The sequence below is a fragment of the Mus caroli genome, chromosome 9 (assembly GCF_900094665.2).
Source record: "Mus caroli chromosome 9, CAROLI_EIJ_v1.1, whole genome shotgun sequence".
Classification (NCBI taxonomy): Eukaryota; Metazoa; Chordata; class Mammalia; order Rodentia; family Muridae; genus Mus; species Mus caroli.
The window spans coordinates 13,804,019-13,818,229 of record NC_034578.1 but is presented as its reverse complement, the minus strand read 5'-3'; the positions used below and the strand labels follow the sequence as shown (position 1 = coordinate 13,818,229).

The following is a 14,211-nucleotide window of genomic DNA, read 5'->3' as shown; positions in this document are numbered from 1 at the left end:
AACAGAGGATGGCCTAGTCGGCCATCAATGGGAGGAGAGGCCCTTGGTATTGCGAAGATCGTATGCCCCAGTACAAGGGAATGCCAAAGCCAGGAAGTGGGAGTGGGTGGGTTGGGGAAGAGGGTGGGGAGAAGGGAGAGGGTATAGGGGGCTTTTGGGATAGCATTTTAAATGTAAATGAAGAAAATATCTAATAAGATAATTGAGGTACAAAACTAAAAAAAGAATTCTCAATTGAGGAATCTCAAATGGCTGAGAAGCCACCAGGGAAATGCAAATCAAAACAACCCTAAGATTCTACATCACACCAGTCAGAATGGCTAAGATCAAAAATTCAGGTGACAGCAGATGCTGGTGAGGACATGGAGAAAGTGGAAGCAGCCCAGATATCCCTCAATGGAAGAAAAGATACAGAAAATGTGGTATATTTACACAATGGAATACTACTCAGCTATTAAAAATGACAACTTCACAAACTTTGTTGGAAAATGTATAGAACTAGAAAATATCATCTTGAGTGAGGTAGCCCAGACACTAGAAGACATACATAGTATATACTCACTAATAAGTGATTATTAGCCCCAAAGCTCAGAATATCCATGATACAGCTTACAGACCATATGAAGATTAACAGAAGGAAGGCCAAAGTGTGGATGCTTCAAACCCACACAGAAGGGGGAACAAAATGATAACCATGGGAAGCACGGGATAGAGGGATCTGGATGGGAAAGGGGGCTGGGAGGGAAAAAAAAGGGAGAAGGACCAGGTATAGAAAGAGACAAGAGAGAAGTACAGATGGCCAGGAGAATCAATAGAAATGTAGCAGTGGGGTAGGGGGCAACCTGGGGAACCACTAGAAATTCCCATACATCTGGTATATGAGAGGCTCCCAGGACCCAATGGAGATATTAGCCAAAATACCTAACAGCAGGGAAATACAACCTGAAGAGACCACTTCCAGAAGATAGACATGGACCCCAGTGGAGGGATAAACACACAGAAACAGAAACACACACACACACAAACACACACACACACACACACACCTCATTTTGAATTTTTGCTTCGTATGTGTCTATAGCATTTAAGAAACAGACAGAAAAGCTCATTTATCATAGGAAGATAGGTAACAGATCTATTGTTTGTTCATTCCAACAGTGAAGGATTCTGAGATGATCTTTTTCATGAAACTTCTTCATGCAATAGTGTCTTCAGGTAGCATTGTGAAAAAATAAAAAATAGGTCTAGGGAAAGAACCTTAGTACCTCTGGCTCCTGTATCTTGTGTACTGTGACTAAAAATCATCAGGTCAAATAAATAGCTAAAGTAGAATATCAGCAGTCCATTGAAGTTAAATAGAACTTTGTAATTACTGGATACAAAGCAGTGAGTCTAAACTAGTGAGTGAACTTATTGTTTGTGTGACTTAAATTCATGCATTATTGGATATTTTCATATGTTGACATAAGTTATATATCTGATATAACACTTGTAAACACTGAGTGATGTGGAATGAATGTGAAAAGTATTAGGTTAATAGCTTTCTGCACAATTTAGTAGAGTACCACACAATGTTCTGATAAAGCAACACTTCTTAGGTCCTTTGCCTTTACGTTTTATATTTAATGCATTCAATATGGTTTTCATAGCCTCATACTTCCCAGAAATGCTCAGGGGGTTTTCATCACACCTGGACAGCTACTTCAAAGGCAGAAATGTTGTGGCCCAGCTTTTCTTCTCTCTAACAGCAGCCTCCACTTCAATTAGGATATCTTAACAAATCTAAATCCATCACTTCCCTTATACATTGGGATGCTCTCTTTGTCTACTATGTAACAATAAGTAGCTTCAACAAAGATACTTAAACTATTTCCCAGTTGTGCATATTATTTTTGTGATGTAGAATCTACTTTTCTGAGATAGATTGCAATAATCTTGGGGTCTTAATATGGTGCACTACAAAGTAAAAATGTCACTGTAAGAGAGTAAACTATTTTTAAGTGTAGTATTGTGCTTGATATTTTAAACATATAAAGAAAATTTAAACCATATTTTTGTAACTAAAAGGATAGAGAACAAAAGATGGCAAACTATTGCTTACTTCCAGAACTCTCTTATAAGGTCAAAATTTCTTTGCTCTATGCTGATCATCTCAAAATTTCTTTGCTCTATGTGTGCCTTGTCTTGCCACATGTAAATATGATTTTTTCCAATTAATTGTAGATTTGTTGTTATTTGTAAGCATACACCAAATAATTATATCAACCCAATTCTCATTTATACTGAATATAATTTCTTGTTCTATGACTGTTCTAAATAATACCTCAGTGTTATTTGGAATTCTTCTGAAAGTATATTTATGAGGTGGTGAAATTCAAACAGATTTGTTTGTTTCATCCATTTTCAAACCTGTAACTAAAGTAATATAAGTGTCTAAGCAAAATTTATATAAAGATGTTTTGGGCCTATGCTGAATTGATTTCCCCTCATCTTTTAAACATTTTTTACATTTAAACTGAGGACCCAAAGCTCCCTTGGCCCAAAGAGTCCAATGATTTTGAGCACTAACGAGAAGCAGTGTTAAATGTCTGCACAACTCTCCCTTTTCCTCATACCCACTCATCTGTCGTACATAGAAAAGGAATACATCAGAAATCAAAGAGCAGACTGATGTCAAGATTAAGAGTTGGGGAAGACAATATAACTACAGGTTCTTACAAACATAAGGCATAAAAACAACCAAACAGATTTCACAGTGAGTGTCTGACAGTTCTCACTCAGAAAAGGAGCTGTATAATCTGAGCTTCTGGGAGACAGGCTGGGAGACAGAGATTGAAATGAAGGTAAGCTGATCCTGAGCCCACCATGTGAACAGGCTAGGTAACCAGTTTCAGAATGTGACTATTTCAGAGTTTGGGCTTAAATTCCTTGAGTACGGAACCCTCAAACCTTTTATTAAATACCTTTAGTAAAGAAATATCAGGAACTTATTTTCATTTTATAAACATTGTCCTAACTTATGAATTGAAAAAAAAAAAAAAAGATGGATGCTAAAGCTAGAGTCAATGGTACTGATAAAGACCAGGACAGCCATGGTAGGAAGATGGTCAGATTATGATTATATATTACAGGTAAAACTGAAGAATGTGTGATGTGTTCAACACTGAATATGAGAAAGAGGTTTCTGGAAGAAATAAGAAGGAATGAGTATATTAAAAATAATGGGAATTTATCAATATTAAATCATGTAAAAAGCTTTAGCTTGTTAACTATAAGGGAAATTGCCATTCAATGGTTTAATATGAAAGGATGTTTTTGAATGTTGGTGTTTAGACACAGCTAAGAGTATAGAGATGTATAAGGACCCTTAGTCTCAGCCTTCCCCTTCCTCAATGTCTGTAAACTGTTAATAATTTATTTGATAATCTGAGATGCTTTACATTTGGAGCTTGTATATAATGTACAGATTAAATCACATTATGTGTAACTGGTGAATATATTATTAAACAAATTACCTCTTTCCATAATTATAAACTGTGCATCTGTAGCAAATGGAGGAACATTTTAATAAGGAGTAGTCTAATTATATTATGGTCATTACTTTTGCAAGCTTATTGGCTTCATTTTAGAGGTGAATATCTTTCAATGAAGGTATTTATTGCAAAGGAGGATTTTTTAACTTATAGCCAGTGCTCATAACTCACAGAAAAATCTCTCCTTGAGAATAAGAAAGATCTACAGTTTAGAATTGTAAGAAACTATTTTTTTTTGCCACGAGGTATTTTTATTTTCATCAATCATACAAATAATTTTCTATAATATCCCAGGGAAAACCGGTGAAATTTGGCAGTCCGATTAGTGGAGGGGTCCCCTTCAGAGACCCGTGGGCCAGTGGCATTGGCTCAGAGTGCCCGGGTTTCACAGTGTAGCTTGTGGCTCACGTTCATCTTGCAGGTGGCTCTTCCTCCACATCACGAGGGGGTCTTGGAGATGACGGGGCGGGGTGGGGTGGGGTGGGGTGGGGAAATCTTCCTAGGCTTTTAGGAGATTTCACTCCTCTTTTCCTGTTCAATGGTCTCTTTGGTCGGCAGGGTGTTCTCCTGCNTCTCGGTTTTCTTCAGCTTGGCCTTATCGAAGCTGGCGATTTCCCCATGTCCAGCTTGTCTGCCATTTTCTTACAACTCGTGGATTCTCCTTCCGAGCTCGTGCTCAAAGTGCTCCCACTCTCATTGTTGCAGCAAGAGACCTGTAAGAAATTATTAAATTTAACAGAAATATACAAATAAATGTTGTTTTATGTGAGGGACTCCCTTGGTTTGCTGGCTATCTATCATCTATCTATCTATCTATCTATCTATCTATCTATCTATCTATCTATCTACCTACCTACATATCATAATTTATGTAACTTCATCACAATAATCTATCATATATTTATCAGCTTTCAACTATTTGTCATCTACCTATTGATCATTAATTTATATATCTACATGTTTACTAATCATGTATATATTTTACTTGGAAAACAGAAAACTGAACAGATCATAATAAAAAGAATTGTGTTCTACTCTTCATGAAGTCATTTTTTGATTATTTCAATGTTAGACAATAGCTACCTTTATGAGGATGAGCTTAACATTCTGTATCAGACTAAAGAACTGAGTATTGGTCATGACCAGAAACAAGGTCTGTGCCATTTTTGAGACATATAAGAAACAGATATATATACATGTGCACATGTATCCACACAATGAGTACATACACAAAGGTCATATACATAGATGTTGACCTTCCATCACTGACGGTATAGATGCCTGGAAGTCTTTACCTGCTAGAAGAAGAAGAAACATCACCCAAAATGGAGATTTGGGCTTTGGGATATCTTGAGCAAGGATTCGTTTACATATTTATAATTTTATAAAATTAAAGGTATTATATATCTTTAATACTATGTTAGGAAAAACATAGATGATTCAAAAACTATGTATGGATAGAGAATTATGTGTAGATGTCAAGTTGACAAGAGCTGACAAAATTGCATTACTCTATTGTCAATTATATTATATGCAGAAATAATTTCTTAGAATTCCATTTACGTTATGGTTTTATATTAGAAATCTTAACTGCTGTTGTGCCCACCTCAGCCGGAAAGGAAGACACAACACAGTCGGATTCTTCTCAACAGCCTTTATTGCAAGAACACCTCAATGCTGCTACGGGGACCCCAGGAACCCATGGAGGTCTGCTTATATACTCTCAGCCCCCATCCACTCAAGGCAGGCCATGTCACCTCACCAGGCACGCAGCTTCAGCCAATCAGGGCGGCAGGGGCATGTCTCCACCAAATATGGATTTGTTTACACTGCTAGCATCATGGTGCACCTGCGCAGCTCTCACGATGGTTGTGGCTTATTTTCAGGTGTATGAGGAAGTCAGGTTCAAGTCATAAGACTTAGCTGCAGTCCCGGACGCCATCTTGGGACTGCTGCCACACCCGCTCCTCACAAACTGTCAACTGTGTGAGACGGAACATGTACAAGAACATTTTTATACTGTGAGAGATCCTTATGAAAATCATTTAGATTCAAATGTAGTTTCTTTAGACATCCAATCACTAGGCTTCAGTACTCTTGCCTTTACCCACGGAGCCTTCTTCTCAGCCTTTTCTCTTTTTCTATTTCCTTATAAACTTATATTGTATTAAAGTACTATGGATTGTGTTCTATTCAGTGTGTGATGTGGATAATTAGACATATAAAATATGGAAAATTTGAAGTGAAAAATTAAAAAAATATATTGAATTTAACCAAGCATATTTTGTATTGAAAATTCAGTAAATGTTAAGAAAAAAGAATGTGACATAGAAAATATGAGTGAAATTGAACAATCAGTAAAGTCAGGAAAGATTTAGATGTGACTGTGTTTATTCCAGTTGCAATGACTATGAAGAGAGTGTCATGATAATCCTTATGTTTCTCCATCATGTCAGTTCTCTTAACATATTCTTGTGAGTCTGCCCAATGTCTTCTAAATGAGTTCTTAAATGTAGTTTATAAATACTTTTGATAAATATATCAAATGCTTCTTTACATAGAAACAATTAATTTATTAAATGTGATGTAAAAAAAAGTCAGAAACTTTACAACAAGTAGTATGGACAGAACAAAGCTTTCTTTGCTTCTTTCTTTCTTTCTTTCTTTCTTTCTTTCTTTCTTTCTTTCTTTCTTTCTCCTTCCTTCCTTCCTTCCTTCCTTCCTTCAGTCATTCATTATCTTTTTTCTTTTTTTCTGTTTGGTCCACAAAACTGATATATATATATATTATATATATATATATATATATATATATATATATATATATATATATTATATATTATATATATATCCGTTTTGGACTACTAATGGTCCAACCATTCCTAGTTTCTCCTTCATAATCCCATCACATCCCCCTCCTCTTTGTGTCTATGATAGTGCTCCCCACCTACCCACCCAAAATCCATCAACGTAATCCACATGATCATCTCATTAGATGCTGAAAAAGTCTTTGACAAAATACAACAACCCTTCTTGTTAAAAGTCTTGGAAAGATCAGGAATTCAAGTTTAATGTCTAAACATAATAAAAGCAATGGCCAACATCAAATTAAGTAGAGAGAAACTTGAAGCAGTCCACTAGAAACAGGGGCAAGTCAAGGCTGTCCACTCACTCCTTGTCTATTCAATACAGTATTCAATACAGTTCTGGTGAAAATAATTGGCTTAATTTTTAATTAAAGTTTTCCTCAACATTAGGGAACTTCATCAATTATTAAGTCATCATTTAACAGTAATGAATTTCACTGAAAAAATAGCAACTGAGACTGTCTTAGAATCAAGTCGTGAGTACACCAATACTTGCTACTATTTTTTTCAAATTGCCCTTGCTATACTGAACCATGAATTCCATGAATGGTTTCCCAGTTATCATTCCACCTGAGGCTCAGTGCTGTTTTGGAATATAATCTCAGACGAAGAAGCAGACGCAGATGCAGACACTAACAGAGTGTATTGCTTCATAGGTCTTAAGTATATTGGACTAAATATTCTTTGTACATGTTCAAAACATACTAGAGTATTGTATGTTTGGTCTAATGTTGTTTGTATTACATTAATCTGTGTCCCCAAATATTCCAACAGAATTCACATTGAGGGAACCCTGTCCCTAATTGGTTTTGATTGGTAAATAAAGCTGTTGGAGGCCAGTGGTTAGGCAGAGAGACAAAGGAGGAACTTTTGGGATTCTTGGACAAGGTACTGAGGAAGGAGGAAAGAGGGAGAACAAAGATATCACTCCTGAGAGGCATGGAAGAGAGAGCATAGCAGACATATAAGACCTAGGGGAACACAGCCTGAGAGGGCGACACATCTGGGTCTGGAGCAGCTAAAATGGAACATAGACTTTAGTAAATAATAACATAGAAATAACAAAAGGTGGATTTGTTATGTGGAGGATTGAAAGTGGCCCAGCCAGAGTGCTTTTTTAGACATATCAAAATATAAAGACTTTATGTGTGTCTCTCATTCAGGAATATTGGGGCAGGTATCAGGAACATGTGGCTGCCACTGAGACTGAATTAAGGACCTGTAATTGGGTACTGCTACAGAGTATACTTTCATGGTGAAGATTTCTCTGCAATGTACAATTTAATAAATAATAAAATTGTCCTAAAAATTCCTGTCCAGTGAAACCTCTAAAAGGTGATGTTCAAAGTAAAAATTCAGTGGATCTACTTAAGTGCAGGAGGCTAAGGGAAAAATTTTCTACTTCTAACAGGATTCCCAATAGGCCCCCATCATATTAATGAGCATGGTATCCTGTTATCTCATAATAAAATAGCATGAAATATATAATCAAGTCAATTTTTCACTAGAAAATATTATTCTTTCAACTGGAAATAAAATATCTATAAATCATGCTCCAAAATTTTGAGATCACAGTGTAATAATTTCCAAAGACAAGTTACTCAAGTTTATTATTTTTAATTTTTTTCAACAAAGTAAAGTATAGTTTAATTTATTAATGTACTAATATAAGAATATTTTTCACTTTTTTGTACTGTATAGTTTCTTTATTTACATTTCAAATGTTATCCCCTTTCCAAGTATTCCTCCCTCCCAGAAATACTCTATTCCACCCTCCCTCCCCCTACCTCTATGAGGGTGTTCCTCCACCCACCCACCACCACCTCCCTGCCCTCCATTCTCCTACACTGGTGTATCTATGGAGCCTTAATATGACCAAGGACCTCTACTTCTATTAATGCATGATAAGGCCATCTTCTGAACATATGGAGCTTGAGCCATGTGTACTCCTTTGTTGATGGTTTAGTTAGTGAGAGCTCTGGGGAGTCTTGTTGGTTGATATTGTTGTTCTATCTATGGGGTTGCAAACCCCTTCAACTCCTTCAGTCCCTTCTCTAACTTCTCTAACTTCTTCTCTAACTCTCTATTAGGGACCCCACACTCAGTACAATGGTTGGCTGCTAACATCCACTTCTGTATTTGTAAGGCTCTGGCAGGGAGTCCCAGGAGACAGCCACATCAGGCTCCTTTCTGCATGCACTTCTTGGCATCCACAATAGTGTCTGGGTTTGGCAACTGTATATGGGATGAATCCCCAGGTGGGACAGTCTCTGGGCAGCCTTTCCTTTAGTCTCTGCTCTACACTTTATCTCCATATTTGCTCCTGTAAGTATTTTGTTCTTCTTCTAAGAAGGACTGAAGCACCCACACTTTGCTCTTCCTTCTTATTGACCTTCATGTGGTCTGTGAATTATATTCTGGTTATTTGGAGCTTTTAGGCTAGTTTCCACTTATCAGTGAGGGCATACCATGTGTGACTTAAGTTTAAAATAGAGCCTTGGAATCAGCATTGAGAATGGAAAATTCTCAGAGTTGAAGTGCTTCCTGCCAATGTAGGAACAGAGATGAGGATGCACAGTATTAAGAAATGGTAGTAAATGCAAACACTTTTGGAAGAAAATATTCATTCTCTTCCATTTCTATATTATTCCTTGAAAATGATCTGTAGTATTTTCATATAGGTGTGGTCATTACCTTAAGATCACAGGGAAGATGCTAAGTGATGAGATGAAGCTATGGCACCATCCTCCAAGTTGTACCCATACAAAAAAAGATATTTATTCTTTCCCTTTTTTCTTTTGTTGCTTTCTATATTGAAATGCAGACAAGGTACAAACAAGAGAATCAGGCTTAACCACGAATGTGTGGAGAGTATGTATAGTGAGCTAGCTTAATGGGTAACACCTGTTTGTGTCTACTCTGGGAGTCTGGGCAGATTTTTCAGTACATAATAAATAAATAAAATTGTATCTCATTAAAACTACTTATGCTTCTGTAGTAGTAACTTAGCCTATACTTTAATATATTTCAAAAGTACAAGATAGAAATGCCATGTTTCTTCACTTAAAAAAAATGCTAGATTCAAGTGTGAAGAAGTTAGTGATATTATAGACAAAGACCAGACAGACACAGCATAAGATATTTTGAAGATCTTGTGTAGAAAATGTTTGAGATGTTCTGAGAGACAATAGCAGTTCATAGATTTCTTTAAATAATTTTTCTTTAAAATATTCATCATTGTTAGTTATAGTTTAGCTGCTGAGTCTTGTGGTGTTCTATAGCTCCATGCATCTATTCTTTCTTTTATTTTTTTCCAAAAGGTAAAAACCATGCCATGTAAGCAGTCAAATTAACAAGTCCCTTAATTCTCACAAAACTGAAAAATTCCACAGTATAATGTCCTGTCTTGGTCACAGCCCCTTGTGACTCTGTGTTCCAAAACCTTAGACTTTACTTAATTCTACAAGACTATGACCCTTAGAATTTCTTTTTGTCTCCTTTTTCATTTCTTACACCTTTTATCCCAAATAATGCTTTGTTCCTTCGTTCCTTCATTCCTTCAATTGCTTTGTTCCTTTGTTCCTTCGATCCTTCCCTTTATGCTTCATTTATATTTTATTTATTAACACTTGAGCATTTCATACATATCCAATGTATTTTGATTATATTCACTCTCCCACTTGCCTCCCTCATACCTGCTCATAGATCTACCCTACCCCTCCCAGCATCATTTATGCTTTTTAATTTTTAATAACATAATATAAAACAAAAACACATTGAAATAGGCAAAACAGTAAAAAGTAGAAAAAAAGAACCCAAGAGGTGATACAATAATCAGAGACCCACTTGTTTATACACTGAAAAAATTAATAGAAACATTAAGATGGAAACCATTTTCTATATAGACCTACATATCTGATCCTGAAAAGTACCTCTCATTGCTTTTGATATGGTGTGGCCATTTCTACTGAATTGCAACAAAAATTGATCACTAGAAAGTATTATTCTTTATGCTTTTTGTACTCCACATAAATTATATCCACATAAAATTTCACCTGCTATGACACTACTGCAGGCTTGAACTACAGTATGCTTGAACTACAGTATACTTGAACACATGTATATGCACCACCTGTGTGCAGTGCCAGAGGAGACTATAAAATGGCAATAGATCCTCTGGAATGGGACTTATAGATGATTATGATGTACTGCTATATGAGTGCTGTAAAATAAAACTTGGTCTCCTACAAGAGCAATCAATACTAACAATCAAGGAGTTACCACTTTAGACCTAAGTCAACTAACTTTTTAAAAGGTAATAAAATATCCACTAGGAAAATAATAGACTTCAGTAAATGGCATTCAAAAAACTGGTTATGAACATTCAGAAGAAGCTCTACTCCCAGTCTCTCTAACGTGCCCAGGATCATAGTATCAGAGATGAAGAGGACACAATATCTGTCCCAACAACTGGAGTAACTGGGACCAGCAGTATCCAGGGACCCACAAAACCCACCAGACCAGTGCTGTGGGTTCCTTCCTGTCTGAGCAGGTGCCCTGAGCAAAACTTGGGTGCGAATTCCACAGCCAGTCCCACAACACCCAAAGAAAGCTCCAATCCCAGGTGCTCTAACTCACCCAGGATCACAGGATCATAGAATCCCAGAAGCTTGCTCACACCAGGATTTCAGGGTTCTTCTAGAAGCTCTGACTCCCAAGAGCTCTGAAACACCCAGAATCTCAGGATCACAGGATACCAGAATCACATGATCACAGAGACAGTTGGACTCTGAGGAGTTCTGACACATCCAAGGTCACAGGAAGGACAGGCTCCAATCAGATATAGTGAATCCAGTTAACACTAGAGAGAACCAGATGATGGGAGGCAAGCACAAGAACATAAACAACAGAAACCAAGGTTACTTGGCATCATCAGAACCCAATTCTTCCATCAAAGCAAGTCCTGGATACACTATGACAATGGAATAGGAAGATTTGGATTTATAGTAATTTCTCATGATGATGATAGAGGACTTTAAGGACATAAATAACTACCTTAAAAAATACAGGAGAATACAGGTAAACAGGTAGAAGCCATTGAAGAGGAAACACAAAAATCCCTTAAAGAATTAAAGGAAAACACAATCAAACAAGGAAAGAAAATGAACAAAACCAAGAGGATATAAAGATGGAAATAGAAACAATAAAGAAATCACAAAAGGAGACAACTATGGAAATAGAAAACCTAGGAAAAAGATCAGGAGTCATAGATACAAGTATCATCAACACAATACAAGAGACAGAAGAGAGACACTCAGAGGCAGAAGATACCATAGAAAACATTAACATAACAGTCAAAGAAAATGAAAAAAGCAAAAAGTTCCTAACCAGGAAATCCAGGAAACAATGAGAAGATCAAACCTAAGGAAAATAGATATAGAAGGAGCTAAGATTCCCAACTTAAAGGGCCAGGATATATCTTCAATAAAATTATAGAAGAAAACTTCCTTACCCTGAAGAAAGAGATGCCCATGAACATACAAAAAGCCTAAAGATCTCCAAATAAACTGGACCAGAAAAAAATTCCTCCCATCACATAATAATCAAAACACCAATTGCTCAAAACAAAGAAAGATTATTAATGGCAGTAAGGGGAAAAGGTCAAATAACATATAAAGGCAGACATTCCAGAATTACACCAGACTTCTCACCAGAGACTATGAAAGCTAGAAGATTCTAGGCAGATATCATACAGACCCTAAGAGAACACAAGTGCCAGCCCAGGCTAATATACCCAGCAAAGCTCTCAATTACCATAGATGGAGAAAACAAGACATCCCATGACAAAACCAAATGTACAAAACATATTTTCACAAATCCAGCCTTAAAAAAAATAACATAAGGGGAATAAAACACAAGGAGGGAAACTACATGCTAGAAAAAGCAAGAAAGTTATATTTCAACAAACGCAAAAGAAGATATCCACACAAACATAATTCCATCTCAAACAACAAAACAACTGGAAGTAACAGTCACTTTTCCTTAATATCTCTTAATATCAATGTAGTCAATTCCCTAATAAAAAGACATAGACTAGCACACTGGATGTGTAAACAGGATCCAGTATTTTACTGCATACAGGAAATGCACCTCAGTGACAAAGACTTACACTACCTCAGAGTAAAAGGTTGGAAAAAAATTCCAAGCAAATGGTCCCAAGAAACAAGCTGGAGTAGCCATTCTAATATTGAATAAAATCAAATTTCAACCACAAGTTATCAAAAACTATAAGGAAGGATATTTCATACTGGTCAAGGGAAAAATCTACCAAGATGAACCTTCAATTCTGAACATCTATGCTCCAAATGCAAGGGCACCCACCTTCATAAAAGAAACATTACTAAATCTCATAGCACACATTACACCCCAAAAAATAGTAGTGGGAGACTTCAACACTCTACTCTCAGCAATGGACAGATATGAAAACAGAAACAGGACACAGTAAAACTAATAGAAGTTATGAAACAAAGGGATCTAACAGATATTTATAGAACATTTCATACTAATACAAAAGAAATAAACCCTCTTCACAGCACCTCATGCTACCTTCTCCAAAATTGACCATATAATTGGTCACAAAACAGGCCTCAACAGATACAAGAAGATTGAAATAATCCCATCCATCCTATCAGTTCACCATAGTCTAAGACTAATCTTAAATACCAACAAAACAACAAAAAGCACACATTCATATGGAAGGTGAACAACATCCTACTCAATGATAACTTGGTCAATGAAGGAAGAAATAAAGAAACTAAAGACTTTGTAGAATTTAATGAATATGAAGATGCATCATACCAAAACTTATGGGACACAATGAAAGCAGTGCTAAGAGGAAAACCCATAGATCTAAGTGCCTCCAAAATGAAACTGGAGAGAGCTTACACAGCATCTTGACAGCACACCTGTAAGCTATAGAACAAAAAGAAGCAAATACACCCAAAAGGAGTAGAGAGTGGGAAATAACCAAACTCAGTGATTAAATGAAACTAACAGAAGGAAAACAAAAACTATACAAAGAATCAACAAAACCAGGAGGTGGTTCTTTGAGATAATCTACAAGATAGATAAACATTTAGCCAGACTAACCAGAGGGCACAGAGAAAGTATCCAAATCAGCAAAATCAGAAATGAAAAGGGAGATAAAACAACAGAACTTGAGGAAATTCAAAAAAATCATCAGATCCTACTACAAAAGCCTATACTCAACAAACTGGGATATCTGAATGAAACGGACAATTTTCTATACAGATACTAGTACCAAAATTTAATCAAGACCAGATAAACCATCTAAATAGTCCAATAACACCTAAAGAAATAGAAGTAAGTCTTTAATCACCTCCAAACCAAAAGGAGCTCAGGACCAGACAGGTTTAGTGGAGAATTCTATCAGACCTTCAAAAACAACCAACCAACCAACCAACCAAAAAACAAACAAACCTAATTCCAATACTATTCAAACTATTCCACAAAACAGAAACAGAAGTAACACTACTCGATTCATTCTATGAAGCACTCCCACTTCGCCCAGTCCAGGGCACCCAAACACACCCGAAAAGGTAGACCCAGATTTAAAAGCATATCTCATGATGATGGTAGAGGACATCAAGAAAGACTTTAATAACTCATTTAAAGAAATACAAGAGAACACTGCTAAACAGGTAGAAGACCTTAAAGAGGAAGCACAAAAATCCCTTAAAGAATTACAGGAAAACAAGACCAAACAGGGGATGGAATTGAATAAAACCATC

At 36.4% G+C, this 14,211-nt stretch overlaps 1 pseudogene; it reads right to left on the bottom strand.

Moving 5' to 3' along the window:
- Nucleotides 1–3,950: 3,950 nt before the first annotated feature.
- On the bottom strand, nucleotides 3,951–4,171 carry LOC110302573 (annotated as a pseudogene).
- Between the last annotated feature and the right edge of the window lie 10,040 nt (nucleotides 4,172–14,211).